General features: G+C 35.6%; 1 protein-coding gene across 2 annotated transcripts in view; it reads left to right on the top strand.

Moving 5' to 3' along the window:
- Nucleotides 1-17185, top strand: part of LOC145688365 (delta(24)-sterol reductase-like) — a 142630-nt gene that overhangs the window by 78384 nt on the left and 47061 nt on the right. The window lies entirely within an intron of this gene.

Here is a 17185-nt window from a genome sequence, read left to right as displayed (position 1 = left end):
CAGTGCATAAAAAATCACTGCAAAACCACATTTTGAAACTGAAAGTGCCAAACAGTTTTAAATAGAGGTGGACGCGAGACGAGATATGAGAAATGCCAAAGCCTCTTCTCCTGTTTCGCAAAAATATTTGAGTTTCATCTCTTGTTCATCTCTATCAATATTCTAAATCAGACTTTTAATTTTTTTATTGAATTTTCTGTGAAGAAAATGCCCTCTTTCAGCACTCAGGCGAGAAATCGTTTCCCAGTAAAATTTAATAAATAAATAAATCAGGTATGTCTTCAGGTTTCGAGGAGGAGGGGGTATTAACTTCAGCAAATGAAGTTTCGGCACTGCAATTCCATTATTCGACGTTTCCTTCCTATGAATACGTGTCTGTCTTCACAGGTATCTCTTATATCAATAACGAATTTAGAAGAAACCCCTTTTATTAATCTTAGAATTGAAGGGGGGCGTGGAGCTTTAAGCATACGTATGATTAACAGTGGTTTCTTTTTTTCTTTAAAAATTCTGCAATTTACGGACTTCAGCCCAAAAGCCCCCTCCCTGTGACTACCACTATCTTATATACTCTCTGTGACCGCAAATAAGCTACAGTACATATACTTCTCAAATAAATAACTTATCTGAAATTCCCATTTCAGTTGCTATTTTCTTCCATTCTCTATTTAAAACTTGTCTATTATGATGCTGTTTGTATTTCTTATTCCATATTGCTGGAACATTTCTCATTAGTTCTATTAATATGTCTTTCATAATCGAATATAATACTTTCATTCAATTTTAGTGACAATGTAAAGAAATAGAATTTATGCAACTGAACTTACAATACCGATTTTTGTATATATATATATATATATATATATATATATATATATATATATATATATATATATATACATATTAACAGAGGAAAATCATATTCACGAAGAAATTAAATGTCGACTAAAAGCAGGGAATTCGTGTTACTATTCGGTTCAAAATCTCTTGTTGTCGCGAATTCTGTCGAAGAATTTGAAGCTTAAAATATATAAAACGATAATCATGCCTGTTGTTCTGTATGGTTGCGAAACATGGTCGCTTACTCTGAGGGAAGAACATAGACTGAAAGTATTTAACAGGATCCTGAGAAGAATATTCGGACCCAAGAGGAACGAGAATGGGGAATGGCGGAAACTTCATAACGAGGAAGTACATAGTTTATATGGTTTACCCAACATTATTAGGGTCGTCAAGTCTAGGAGGCTTAGGTGGGCAGGTCATGTAGCTAGAATGGAAGAAAGTAGAAACGCTTTCAAAGTCTTGACCGGAAGACCCATAGGAAAACGACCATTAGGAAGACCTAGGCGCAGATGGGAAGATAATATTAAGATGGATCTCGCAGAGATAGGAATACAAAGTAGAAACTGGATGCAATTAGCTAAGGATAGAAGTCAGTGGAGAGCTTTTGTGAACGCGGCATTGAACCTCCGGGTTCCATAGGCCATAGAGTTATATATATATATATATATATATATATATATATATATATATATATATATATATATATATATGTAATATAAATAAATTGAAGTCGCCTCTAAGTTTCAGACTTATGCTTTATAATATGGTTGGTGCATTTTATTTATGTATTTTTTTTTTTTGTATGATAAATTTGCAATATATGTATATTAGTTGACAACCTTTTCTTTCGTAACTTCATTCAATCAAAATAAAAAGAAAGTACTGGTGGACGTATTTGATAACCGAGATTGTGGTTGCGTGATCATGTTAGTATTGTGCCGTGTGATTATCCTTTCCATGCAAGTTGCCGGTGATTTAACGTGATAGATTCAGAGTAGTAGTTAGTGTTTCCAGTAGCTGGCTTGAAGCCCAGGCAACAACTTTCTTACCAAGATTACTCTCTATCTTTTTTCTTTATTTTTAGTGGATATCCTGCAAGCATACGACTGATCGAAGGGGCGGTTGCCTTCTCTTGAAGTTTTCGAGTGAAGGGATAGTATAACAGAAAGCTAAATGAAAGAGAAAATAATATTTAATGTCTCACAATATTCTTTAATTGTTCTGTCCACTTTCTGCAACAAACTTAAGTCGAATGATTTATTATTACTAATACGATATAATGTAACCATTTTGCAGTCTGGCTAAAATTACAGACAAGTTTATTTATAACTAGCATATATTACCCGCTTCGCTATGTTGAAATAAATAATTTAAAGGTGCATCTTTGTATGTCACCGTTCATCTCAGCGACCACCCCCCAAAAATGTAGATTCAGCACTAATATCGGTCATATTCGATGATTTTTAAATCTCTTCCCCCTCCCCTAAGTTGCGGGTTTAAATTTGATTTAAACGGAATCGAAAGTATCACTGTTCATCTGAATGATCCCAGAAACTATGAATTAGACATTAATATTGGTTATTTTCGATCATAATTATATATAGCTCTCCCTCCTCCGTGCTGCGGCACACGGCATCAGAATTGTCACTATTAATCACAACTACTCCTAAAACTGGATTCGACACTGATATTAGTAATTTTCGGTCCCGACATTGTACTCTCCCCCTCCCAACTATCAGGGCTGAACTTGGATTGAAACAGCATAAGAAGTATCACTCTTTCTCTCATCGACCCTGAAAACTTTTGATTCAACACTAATATTGATTATTTTTGATCATTTTTAAATTTCTCTCCCCCTCCTCAAAGTGAATAGCCTAAAGTAATTCCAGCCCCTAAACTCATGTATGTTGAAAATTTGATTGAGATCGGTCGGGTGGTTCAAGAGTGGTGAAGTCACAAAGGCAGTCATTTTTATTTTAATTTATTTTACATATCTCTCCCCCCTCCCCTACGTTGGCTCGTTAAAGTGAAACGACGAAAAACGCCCGAGGCCCGACCCTCATATGTTGAAAATTTGATCGAGATTGGTCGGGTGGTTCAAAAGTTATTAGGTTTTATTAGTTTTTATTTATACGTCCCCCTCTCCTAGGATCTAGCGTTAAAGTGAAATTACAAAAATATTTCCAAATCTGAACCTCGTGTATCTTGAAAATTTGATTGAAAAAATGAATGAAATCTTTAATTTTACGTCTCATGGTTCTGCCGGTTAGGCTAAAGGAGACGGTGGTTATGAGAAATGAATAAAGTGGGAGGAAACGGGAGAACCCCGAGAAAACCCACGAGCACAGTTTTTGTCCACCACAAAGTCCACACGGAGCGAGCTGGGATCGAACCAGGGACCCCAAGCACCGGAGGTGAACGCTCTACCACTGAGCCACCGTGCCCTCCAAAATTTGATTGAGATCGGTCGGATAGTTCAAGAGTTATTAACTTACAAAAATAGTTCCTTTCAATCTTATATAAATTGATTTTTATATATCTCCCCCTCCTTCTCCTCCCCTACGTTACTCCGTCAATTTTAAATCAGAAAAACGATCCCAGGCCTGAACCTAATCTATGTTGAAAATTTGATCAAGAACCATCGCACAGTGGGGCGAAAACGCAAAAATCTGGCCAAAATATGATAACTATATTCAAATTGAATGAAATTTAGTATTAAGAGGTTATTGAGGTTGCTGATTACGATTCTGCAACTAAAGTTGGAAAAAACAAAATGGCGGATCCAAAATGGCGGAATAAAATTTGCGAAAGTCGCAAAAGTCGTAGAAATGTTCTCAAAAGTGGCGATAAAGGGGTTATTGAGGTTGCTGATTACTATTCTGCAACGAAAGTTGAAAGAACAAAATGGCGGATCCAAAATGGCGGAATAAAAAGAATGTCAACATACTTCGTAATTTTCACAATGTATCTTTAACAACATTCACTTTTTTCACATATTTTGATGAACAATTACTTGTTACTTATGTTCTTATTTATTAGAAATGTATTATTACTTAAATGACACAAATTATTGGTATTTGATTCCGTTATGATAACTGCAACGGCTTGTCACTGTAACATTAAATGACAATAATTAACATCAACACGCTTCGTAATTGGCACGTTTTGGCAGCTACGTGTTTGTCGACAGCATTAATTAATATTCAGACTACCATTCTACAAAATATGAACGCGGTGCACGAGGGTGCATATAATGTTTTCAACGCTTTAAGTTAATAAAATATATAAACAATGTGAAAATTTTGCCTGACTTGCGATTCAAATTATAAATTATTACACCATTATTATTAATTTTTCACTTAATACACTTATTCTACTTACTAGTACGATATAGGAAAACTTTACAGATTTAAAAACTATGAACGCGTTAGAAAGTTACAACCGTTTCAACGGACGCGTCCCAATTCTTCTATTCTTCTCTACGAATTGGCCTGCTGACGGGTCTACTTGAGAGTGGCTAAGGTAGTCGGAATAAAGTAAAAACCGTATTCTATTTATGGATTTGGGCCCTTCTAACATCACTTTAGCCAACTACATAAAAAAAATTCCTATATTACTAACTTCCGTTCTTTTTTTTTTTTTTTTTTTTTTTTTTACTTTTGGCCAGCTGTTTGCGTTTTCACCCCACTGTGCGTCGAGTGGTTCAGGAGTTATTAAGTTTTATTTTTTATACCCTTCTCGTTAGTTTTACCATCAAAGTGAATAGCCTAAAACCAGCCCAGTCCCGAACCTCATCCATGTTACAAATTTGATCGAGATCGATCGGGCGGTTCAGGAGATTTAGTGTCACAAACATAGTGATTTTCAATTTTTTATATGTGGATTTCATTCTTTACCATTATTACAAAGTAAAAAAGAGCACTACTTTTCAAAATACTATGCAAGAACTTAAGATACAAATTCTTTTTAACTTAGTAATGAACCCTTCGGTATGGTTATCTAGCATATTGTCAACAAAATCCAAGGTTGGTTTCCTTCTTTTGCGCAACAGCCCATTTTGGGCTAGTACATCCTTATCTCCATCTTCTCTTGGATCGTCCTCTCGCTCTTTCCTACGTTAATATTTTGGTTGATCAGCCGGTTTGTGATTCTCGTATCGTTCATTTGTATGACATTTATTATCCACTTGATTTTATGTGACTTTGCTGTTCGTGCTATGTAATGTTTTCATTGTTGACTAGCTTATATATTCTATGATTGTATATTCGTCTATATGTGTTATCATCGTTCTTAATTGGCCCGAAAGTTCTTAAAAAAAATTCCTTTCAAATATTAACAGCTGCTCTGTAGATCTGCATGTAAATTTCCACGCTTTGTACCCATAGGTCATACCGGACTTATTCGAATTTCATACACTCTCTCCTTTATTTCCCTTGGTAATATCTTGCTTCTGACCAGCTTTTCGTATTTATAATAACATTTATTGCTAGCCTGTATTTTGTCTTGTAATCCTCGTTACATCATGGTCACTCGTTATTAGCTATTCTAAATAGTTGAACTGTCTGACGCTCCGAAACTATAATTTCTCATTAGTTCTTGTTCATTGGTGCACTTTTCAGTACGGGAAATTCTCATGTATTTCATTTTTTCTTCATTAATTTGGAGCCTCCTTGATTCGGGATAGTTTGTCCTATTGCTCAAATGTTTCTTTTAAACTTTGTACGATTAGAACTATTATCAGTATGTCATCAGGATATGCTAGTAGTTGCACAGATTTATGTAAAATATTACCGTGTCCTGTTTATTTATTCAACAACGTCCTGAAGTACACGGTTGAAAATTAATGCAGACAACGCATCTCCACTAATAATTTTCAAATCTTGTCGACATTTCTCCTTGAATTAATACCCTTGCTGTTGTCCTATTCAGCGTGAATTTTTAGTCTTACTATCTTTCTTGGTATGCCAATCCCACTCAGAGCTGGGTAAATTTTATTTCTCTAATACTATCGAATGTTTTCTGTGATCTATGAGAAGTAGGTGTAAGTCGATATTGTACTCATGGAATTTTTCTAAGATCTGGATCACTACAAATATTTGGTCTATTGGGCTTCTTCCAGGTCCAAATCCGGATTGTGATACTCTCCAATTTCAATCAGACATAGCACAGAAGTTAATCCACCCGTTGTTTGTTACACTATTCTATGTAATAATACAAGTAAAATTCAAATAATATATTCTTTTAATATTTATTTGACTAAAATTCGTTATTCATACGTTTTTTCGAATAATTTGTTATTCTGATACCTAATCATTATTCGATCAGTTATTCAGATAATGAATAATTATTCAGTTTTTGAATAACAGAAAAAAAAACTAATAATTGTCCCAGTAACGAATATTCGATTAATTTTAACAGTGCTAGCATGTAATGAAAATGTTTGTCAAACTTTATTTGCATTTAGAGCGTAAGGTCTCACAATTAACACTTCCCAACTGTAGGCTAATACGGGATTAGGAAATATGAAGGAGGGTTTAACACAACTTTTCAAAATGTGACTTTTCCTAAGCTATGACTGTTCATATTCAAGAAGAGCATAGCGTAACGCAATCAGAATTTTTAGGAGGAAGCATCCGGACAACGATAAAAATTCAAAATAAGTTCAGATATCTTCAAGTGGACGCAGGAAACCCATGAGAAGTATTCCTGATATAGTACATCTATATAGGTTATCCGCACGTATTTGTAATGTCATAAGTAGTAGTGTCAATCTATAGAAAATTGATTCCCGGTTACACTGGTTTGGGTACAAAACCTCGCCGCCCAAAATCTCGCCAGACCAAAACCTCGCCTGGCCAAAACCTCGCCGCCCAAAACCTCGCGGGACAAAATCTCGCCGGGCCAAAATCCCGCCGGGCCAAAATCCCGCCTGGCCAAAACGTCGCGGGCCAAAATCTCGCGGGGCCAAAACCTCGCGCCCCAAAATATCGCCATAGCAAAAATCTCGCCTGATCAAAATGTAAATGTTCCAACAGATGATAAGGATGACGGTATAAAAGACGTTGTTTCAGAAGAAGTATCACGGGTATTTGACCAAGTCCCGCGATACCATATGAAAATTCTATTTCTGTATTAGAGGATTTCAATGTGAAGGTAGGGCGACAGGATGTTTTTAAACTGGTTATAGGGAAAGAAAGTCTGCATAAGGAAAGTAATGACAACTAACGAGGTTAGTTTCGTGAACTTTGGATCATCAAAAAACTTAAAATTTTAACAAAAATCTAATAATATTTATGAAAGTATGAAACAATATATGAGTTTTTACGACGTCCCTTGATTATGTCCTATAGGTTAAAGGAGACGTAAATGACCAGGATGAAGGAAATGATCGAATAAAGAAAGTGGGAGGAAACGGGAATAACCCGAGAAAGCCCACGCACACGATGTTTTGTATCATCTTATTATTATTGTTATTATTATTATTTATTATTATTATTAATAATAATAGTAATTATTATTATTATTATTTGTAATGTGGAATTGTATATTAGGAAACACATTGGGTAAATTTTAAAGATAAGTTTCATTCGCGGCGAGGTTTTGGCCCGGCGAGATTTTGTCCCGCGAGGTTTTGGGCGGCGAGGTTTTGGCCACGCGAGGTTTTGGCCGACGAGATTTTGGGCGGCGATGTTTCGGCCGCGAGATTTTGTCCGTATGCCGGTTACACTACGTTTAAGTTGTATATTCGGAATAGATGGTAACGTTAAACAAAACACAAGTCTTACATAAAGTAGTATTGCTATCGTTAATGGAAATACAGAAGATGGATTGAGTATTTATTTGCAAATGTTAAAATATAAACTAAAGCTAATTTGATCTTGATTATTTCAAGAGAAAACCCCTGTAACTTTAGTTACAATAAATATACAATGGCAGCACAGCTTTTTCAGAATATAAAATTATCTTTGAGTAATTTTGTAAAGAATTATTCCAAACGGTACATACAAAGTAACTTAAGCAACGTATGAAAACACTCCAACCACACAAATGCCAGTGAATTAGGGTAAATAATTACCAGGTAAACAGGATAAATAGTGATTCGAAGAGACATTGCTTTCTACCGATTTTGCACTAGTGCACATCTGTTACAGATAACCTGTAGAGTACACAGTATGTGTATGTTACCAAAGTGTATCGTTAATTTCCTTATGTATGAGCGTATCCTTGAACACAAATGCGTGTTTCCTGAAGTCCCAAGAGATGTTATCCGTCAGACATATAAAATACCCTAATAATTAGAAATTCCTAAACCTTTGATTACAAACTAATTGACGATGTATCTTCGGCTACTTCATAGTCTCCCATTGGCGCAACTAAAATTAAGCAGAATTGCATTTGATTGACTATTCATGAGAATAAATATTTACCAAATTGTTGGATTGTTCAAGGAGACAGTAAGTTACGTGATACAAGTAGCAGATATCACTCATGCATGACTTTAATTATGGGATGTAAGCATAGTGTTTCGGAGTGGCATGCAGCGATTAACCTTCTCTCTTCTTACATAATGGTAAGCGATGCTAACGTCGGATTGTCTAACGATAAGTGACGGGTAGTTTATAAAGTCCAAGGTCATTTTAAGTACTTCGAAAGACTTCCTTATTGTGAAAGGTGGTCAGCTTTCATTTCCCCTCCTCTATTCATTCACTCCAGAACTAACGAAACTCACTCAAGACGACGAAGACTAGTAGATGCATTGGGTAACAAAAGTGGCGTAGAATAACTCGAGGTGAGAGTTTGGTATCGGTTGTTTTGAAGTGCGTTCAATTCAAATTGATGAAACAATCAGATGCGCAAAAATGTTGTCATCATTGCAGATAAACGGTTGTAAAAGCGTTGGAATGCGGGAGATCGCGTCGGGAATTAAGTACAATCATCACTTGATGGGAATTGTAATTTGTAATAATTGTGCTCTTTTTGGGAAGATTTTGAGCGTACCGCAGGTCATCCTTGATCCATTGTGGTTTTTGTTCTTGAGACTGCTAAAGATAAAATGTATTCAATTAACAGTATAGAAGAAGGTTTGAGGAATTTATTTCGCGCTGACTCGAAACTACAATAAGAGCCTTAGATTTCCAACAGACAAAATGTTTGAATACATGTAATCCCTAAACATTGATAATATAATCGACGTTATACGATTTAGCATTGCAAATCAACTGAAGATTCTAATCTACATTTATTGTATGTAACATGACGTCAATCATCATCATCGTAGTTCTGCCATGCTAAATTGTTTGTAGACTGTATGAACGTAACACTTGAAGTTCTGCACAATACTACGTGCGTTCATAGAAGCTTCCCTGTACACTGTCACGTTCTCGTCTTCTGTTCAGGAGATCTCAGTTTGATTCCCGATGGTAGCTTATATACTGTATATAGCCTCTTTCTTTGCCTCGCCAGAATTTAAAAATACTAATAAAATAAATAATCCCAGGACCTGCTAATAGGCAGAATTTTTAATAATAATAATAATAATAATAATAATAATAATAATAATAATCTTTGTGTTGACCTGCTATTGAAAATGTCATTTCCAACTAATGAATGTATGACCTCTAAGCGCTTCAATTAACCCAGAGCAGGCACAAAGAAACCCATGGATCAAAGGAGGGAGAGAGTTACAAGCCGAGAACGAAGTACAGCAGTTTGGTCAGTGTACAGTCAACGACAAAAATTCTTTCCGTTTGATGAAATTAGTTTCGTAAATAACTTCCAAATGGAAGGACAATTTGAGTACAGTTTTCGGTAAATTAAAAAGAATGTAATTTTCTATAAGTTCCATCCTTGACATTAGGTGAAACTGTGTACGTTCCACCGTTATTCCATAAATAAATTTTACCAAACGGAAATAATTTTGTCGTTGACCGTACAAGTAGTTACGGAACTAAAAGTGTTGTATCTGCTAAACCATACATTGTCTGGTAAGGATATTTTTGTTTGCCTGTCACCACTGCCTTTGTCAATGCCAGGCTCCTCACCTGTTCTTGTGGTGTACTGAGAATAAAGGAAATTAAAATTTGGCCATAGTGCATTGTAGATGCATCATTACTGGATGTATCGTTAACACTGCATTGACAAAAACGAAGTAGTTTCTAGTTTAACGGAGGCTAAGGGAAACTGTTAACAATGATAATGAATGAAATGATGGAATGAAGAAAGTGGGAGGAAACTGAATAATTCAGAGAAAACTCACGCACACGGTGTTTGTGATAATAGGTACTGTATGCGTAGTTTCAATGGCTACACTGGTATATCTATGTAAATGCTTGTCTAGTCTGATATTGGAATTGTATGTGCAAGTCACACACCGAAAGCTAGGTTAGAAAGTAAAATTGAACATGATGGTCCTCACACAGTCGTTCTTACTTGTGATTAGCGTCATACTAAAGGTTTGCCTACCGCATAATCCAATTGTTAACCATGCCCTTAATATCATGTTAATCACACGTAATAACGACTCTGAATAAGGCCCAGTATCTTTGAAAACATAACTTACGTCGTGAAATCCATTTTGAAAGCAATCCTTCATCTTGTCTGTATGAACTTGATGCTAGTCAGTCCTGAAAGTCGGCTTCTAAAACATGCATTCTCAACTTTGATTTATTACTATTAATTTGTGTGTGTTTTGCATGTTATTGTATAATTGTTTTTTATAATTACATATACTTTCATTAACTTTCCTGCATATAACATAATCATAAATTATACTATTTATGCAATGCAATTACTTTCACCTTGTTTGTTTGAATAGAGCATTCTGCTTTGTAAGATGTGAAAGTAAATTCAGTTTATATATATATATATATATATATATATATATATATATATATATATATATATATATATATATATATATATATATATAAAATAGCGTTTGTTAAGCGGCATCACATCGTAGTTTGCGACACATAATCACAGGAATGTGATGCAAACGAAACATTGCATCGCAAAATGCGATACAGTTTTATGATCATAATTTATTACCGAAATGAGCTACTTTTCCAACAACGAGGAGACAGTGCATCTTTATCTCTCCTTCAAGACGGAACAATTCTATTTTGATGTCGCATGTACTAGTAAGCGTTTAGTGATAAATGTCTCCTCGCTTTGAAACCTAACCTTTCCCCTTCAGATGTATTTTAGATTCCTAATAATATAAACTAATCCACTGCGGACTGCACATCATATTACTGGAAAATTCTCACAGCATTGACGACAAAGACATCTTTTGTAATTTGATATTTTATTGCATTTGGAAATAAAGCGCCTTAATGAGATTTTAAGATGCAGGACTCCCATTTCCCCAATCTTACGTTTCAGAAACAAGATCGCTGGCAAGAACGCGGAACTTCGGCATTACACTCTTCTTGTGTTCCATCTTTTTATAGCGGTTTCAAGCTGTGGTAAAGATCTCATGAATGATGCATCTAGTTGTTACATAGCATTTATTTGGTAAGCCTTTAAAAATGAAGAAATAATGTTCAGTTTAGAATTACAGAAAAGTGGGAGGTTGAATTACGTTCAAGTAGCATTTGGCTACGATATCAGTTAAGAAATTGACATTTGTCTGAAATTATTCTGGGTTTTGTACAGGGTATAAAAGAACCTGTTTCCTTAAAAAAAAAAAACCTACCTGGCCCCATAAGGGTTTTTTTTTTTTTAAATATTTCAATGTTTTTAGGGTAAAAGTGTTAAAATGTCATTTATATTTGAAGATCGTCATTGTCACAACTTGCAAGACTTTTCAATTCAGTGCTGTTTTGAAAAAATGGCCGCCATTTTGAAATTTTACGTTGGTATGCCGCTAAAATATATACACAAAATTTAGTGTGTCTCGTGCTTCTACCCTGAAAATTTAAACTTAAAAGAAAGTTGTACCCTGCAGTGTGTGAGATACAGGCAGATAAACGAATAAATGTAGATCGAGTCATCCCTGGAGCCTCAGTGACATTCGCCAAATATGAATACCAAATATATTAATTTAAAACAAAAATGTAATTCATATTTTATAAAATAAATGTTTCAAGATATCTTGCATGAAATAAATATTTTCCAGCGTAATATAAATTGTTTTTTATTATTGAAGTATTCACTTCCGATGCATTGTGCGTTCAATTGCGGGAATTTCCCGAGCATTTCTTTCACGACGGGATTTTCCCGATATTTTTATACTGTACATCGAAACTTCCACTAGTACCGAAATTTGAATTCAGCACTTGAAATAGTAAGTGTTACGTAGTCTTCGGAACTCCGAGCATTAAGCTTCTTAAATTTGATAATAATTTTTACGCTATTACTGGTGTTGATTCTAAAGAAGCTTATTTGAAGAGTAGCAGCAAATGACTGAACTAAACTGTTGTTGAAAAACCAAATTTTACCGAAGAATACTTGCCACCATCAATGGCAAGTAATAATGCTAATAGTTTTATTAATGTGTTCACTTATTTACTGGTAGTACCTGTACATATGGCCTTAAATTCGTCAAACGTATGAGGGATAACGTCCCTCGGCATCGTCGAGCACACTATTCACGGAAAGTATTTTCTAAAATATAAAATTGTATATTTTACTTCTAATAGGCTATAAGAATAATCCATACATTAATTTGTTCTATAGTTATCTCAAGCTAAGGTAAGTTTTATTTATTCATTCATTCACAGCATTCAGAACTTTGTAAAGATCTTATGTTGAATGTTGTTGTATACCTTAACGTAAAAGCATCTAATTCGCCCGAGGAAAGTCCAAAATCTGTTAAAAATCACTTTCATTATGATCACCTTAGTTGTGCCAATAATATACTAACAAAAAGGTTAAAAACTCAGGTGGGTTTAAAGTGTTTTCTCAAGTGGGTCCAACCCGAAGAAACCCACTGTGTTTTTAAGGTTGAGCCCTCTTGGGCAAACCCTGGTTCTGTAACGGTGTTACAGATTCAGTACTTAACAGAAAACTTGGTACGGACACATTCAAAACCAGTTATCAGGTTAGGGAATCTGTAGAACAAAGTTACACACACACACACACACACACACACACACAAAATGTATCTGGCATTACTTTTTTTCTTTTCGTTGCTTTTCATTATCATTATTGTTAGGGACATAGAAAAATGTTTTTGTTCTTTCCATATAAACCATAAAACATTAATGACATTTTCCAACACTGTTGAAAATGCGATACAAAATCTTCCAAATTGCTAGGTAAATTTAAATTTGTTTGGCAATTTGTGAATCAAAATCCAAAATTAGTCTTTCTCTCTTAGGGAGGGGAAGGAGAGATGTATAAAAATTACCGAGAATGACCACTATTAGTGTCGAATCCATAGTTTTCGGGGTCGCTGAAATGAACAGTGACATTCGCGATGCCGTTTAAATCCAAATTCAGACCACAATATTAAGATTTAATTTTTATGTATATAGATTACTTATTTTCTGATTTTTCGTTATATTTTTGTTGTTCCTATTTGAGTGCGCTTCAGTAATAGTAAAAGGAAACATATTACTAATTTTTCTTATTTTAACACAGCGAAGCGGCTAATCAACGTTTTGTATATATACATATATATATATATATATATATATATATATATATATATATATATATATAAGATGTATAATTACGTATTATTATTTTTCCTGTTTGTATGATCTGAGACTAATGAGATTTTTCTTAGGTTCAGACCTGGCAATGTTTCTTCTATGTTTCTCGTTATTCAGTGTACTCTTAATATTTTCATCTATTTTTCAAATCATTGTGGTTTTTCCTACTTCTCTCTTTCCTTCCGCCTTCCTACGAAGAATGCTGGCTAAAAGTGTCCTCTTTCCATATACCCGTTTTAAAGGATCTTCGTTTGTTAATCTGTCCATTTTATCTTCCTCCAACACCACATCTCGAAGCTTCTAAATATTTCATTAACTTCCGTAATGTTCAATCTCTTAACCACACTGTCCAGTACTCCGTATATAGCAGATCACCACCTTCTTAGTCCTATATAATACTGTCTACTAGTTAAGAGTGTGCTTTTCTTGTTGAATTCCTCTTTGGCTAGGTAATTCTTGACCTTATATTTTTGATACGGTAAACATCTTTCATTCAACGCTTCCCAGATATTTGAAGTGTTCTAAATTTTTAAGTTCTTTTTGTTCTACTCTGACCCGTAAAGGTGCGTTTCCACGGGATATTCTCACGACTTTCGATTCTTCGACATTGATTTCCATTCCCTATTGTTTTGCCGTGCGAACCAATCCGTGTCTGTGTCAAGACTGTTGAAGCATTTAGTCTTGCGTGTACTACTAAAACCACCAAGTAATCTGCAAGTGTCATGAATTGGAAATTGTTTACTTCCACTGGGATCGGTAGAATCCATATTTGTGATGGTACTGTTAATGCACAAACATACAAAATTATACTTTCGACGAAAAAATGCTGAACGGTGAATCGTTTATTTTTGAAGACTATTCTGCCCGTTGCACACTGTGTCGGTCACAAAAGATTATAATCTATTCTGATGGCATGTTACGTCACTTTCTTGACCCGGTAATTCGTCGGACTTAAATCCTACTGAAAATTTAGTACGTGATTTTGAGGGTATGGTTCGTGCAAGGACACCCACAAGAAATCGGTTCATTGAAGCAGTAAACGAGGTCTGGCAACACTGAATTCTATAGATGGCCATGTTGGAGTGGGCTCGCTCGCGCTCACTCGGACTCTCGCTCACTACTCGCAAGTGGGCTCGAGCTCACTTCTCTCAACTGGGCTCGCGATCAATAATTGTGCCCGAGCCCGGTTGAGCCAGAGTGCCGAGCTCGCGAGCGTTGGGCTCGCGATTTTGGACACGTATGCTACATTCAAGTAGAGACTGCAAAACTTACAGAACTCCATACCTAAGCGGTGCAATCTAGTTACCAAATAGCGTTGATATTCAATTAAGTATTAGCTAGTTTTCTACAAACCTAAATTTAACTTCTCTAACTTTAATTTGCATTCTACATAATTTTCATTTCAGTTGATGTATATTTCATTGTATGTTTATGCTTACTTAAGTAGAAACCTATTAAACCTTGTAAACGCATATAATTACATGGAGTTGCTATTGATTTTTCTATTACTGTTTTATATAACATCCTACATGTGGTCTATATTTGTAAACACCTGCTTTATATTTGTAAACAAAACCACGTGCTCTTTTCCTATAACTACTATGAGCAAGCAGACGACCGGCATGAGCACCATCATCAGTCATGTGGCAAAGGAAAAGTAGCGCCACCACTGTCCAGAAGTGCGTACAAAACACGCTAGGAACTTCATTGACATCAGTTTCGGCTGGTCGTCAGTTTTCTTAGCTTGCCTGGAGCTATGAGAAATCTAACCTAACCCAAGCCTCTGTTTGCCTTTAGCTCTGAGGTCTGCAGCTCATTTAGCTTGCCTGGAGTTCTATGGAAATTCATCCTCTTTGCTTGCCTGGGGCACTGAGAGTTCCTAACCGCAACCACCTAGCTTGCAGGAGTTTTGTGGTTTCCCTACCTACTTAGCGTGCTTGGAACTGTGGTACCCGCCCTTCCCCCTTCTTGCTTGGTTGCCTTTGCTTCGAACGCCTATTTTATCCGGACAAACTACATACAAATATTTGTATTGATCTTCGGACCACAATTATAGTGACTTCGTGTGTGTGTATAACAACACCCGCAATAAAAGGTTGTGGGAGAAATTAGGAATCCCCTGTGCCATATTGCTCTAGCTACTACACCTTATCAAGGTGTAATATATATATATATATATATATATATATATATATATATATAATAGAGAGAGAGAGAGAGAGAGAGAGAGTAATAATATACATGCTTGCAAAGAAGCACAGTGGCTCAGTGTTAGTGACCACCTCGGCAATTAGGCCCTGTTTCGATTCCATCCTATGTGAGTTTGTTGTGGAAAACATTGTCCCCTTGGGTTTTCCCTTTCGCCCCACATTATCATTCCACCAATTATTTAAGTCATCCGTCTCCTTTAGCCTGAAGTGCATCACCTTATGACGTGAAACTAGAAATTTCATTTTTATTGGTCACAAATATCAGGCAGAAACATATGTATACTGACTATAAAACCCGTGCTAAGTGCCAAAGTGAAAATGTTGAGTAAAAGGCCCAGATATTACTTGAGAACTGGTGGCACATAGTCCCACGCGCATTCTTCTGGCGATCATTTGAACTACTTCCACAGTGAATACTAGAGAGCCTGATTTTAACTAAGTAGTGTTATTCATATAGCCTACCTTTCGACATTAAACCGAACTTTTTCCATTTTTGACACTTAGCACGGATTTTATTTTCAGTCTACATATGTCCATCATGGTTAAAAGTGCATCAAATTATCGCTACGCGATTTATAGTCGTTAACGCATCGTATTATAATACGTTAATTATTTGTTGTTGTTTAAAGCAATGCGTATAAACGACACCAATGGATCAAGTGACGTGCAGTATATTTTTAAGTGAATAGTTTCTATATCATGTTCTTGATATAAGGGAAGTTACTTTCTAACGCACAGACCTAATTGTTAGTTGGTTGGACTTTAGCATCCGTTTTCAGCACCGAGGCTAAAAAAGATGTATGCCTACAGTTTGTGGTAGATTCCGAACCATCGTAAGGCATTCAAGTCTCAACTATCTTACCGGGAATCACACCCGGAACTCCGCTCATAAGAGGCGCACGCGCGCTAGCCACTAGACCAGCTGGAATTGATTAGTTTGTTGATTTGAGGTTTGGCATCCCGTTTAACACTAAGGATAATTAGACGTTGGATCTGAACTATGATCTCACACTGGGAATCGAACCCGAGTTCCCTCGTCAAAAACTCGTATGCTAATCATATAGCCATCAGAAAGTTTTAGACCATCGGGAAGTGCAAGACTATAATGTACAGTACATACATAAGAAATTGTGTATTGGCATTCGTTTATTCTCTTTTCCTTTCTTTGTTTCTGCAATGAGAAATGTAAGTTACACTTTTTTTGTGCATGTTTCAAATCGTTAATTTAAGTTTTAGGCTAACCTTAACTTCATGCTCAGTGAAAATGAATGTCGTAAGAAAATGACTTAAGGTTCATAGTTCAGGGAAATTTTGTCATTGCCTGAAATATTCTCTAAATTTGTGCCTTGATTGCGTTGTTGATATATAGTTTTCTGTAGCTCAAACATTTCTCACTCCCAAGGTATAACGTAATAGACTTTATGATTAGTCAAAAATAGAACCGGTTGAGCAAATATGAAGAGAGAATCGATT

Source organism: Thermobia domestica, chromosome 6 (genome assembly GCF_964235325.1).
Source record: "Thermobia domestica chromosome 6, izTheDome1.hap1.1, whole genome shotgun sequence".
NCBI classification, from domain to species: domain Eukaryota; kingdom Metazoa; phylum Arthropoda; class Insecta; order Zygentoma; family Lepismatidae; genus Thermobia; species Thermobia domestica.
This window is presented reverse-complemented; position numbering and strand designations above follow the sequence as displayed.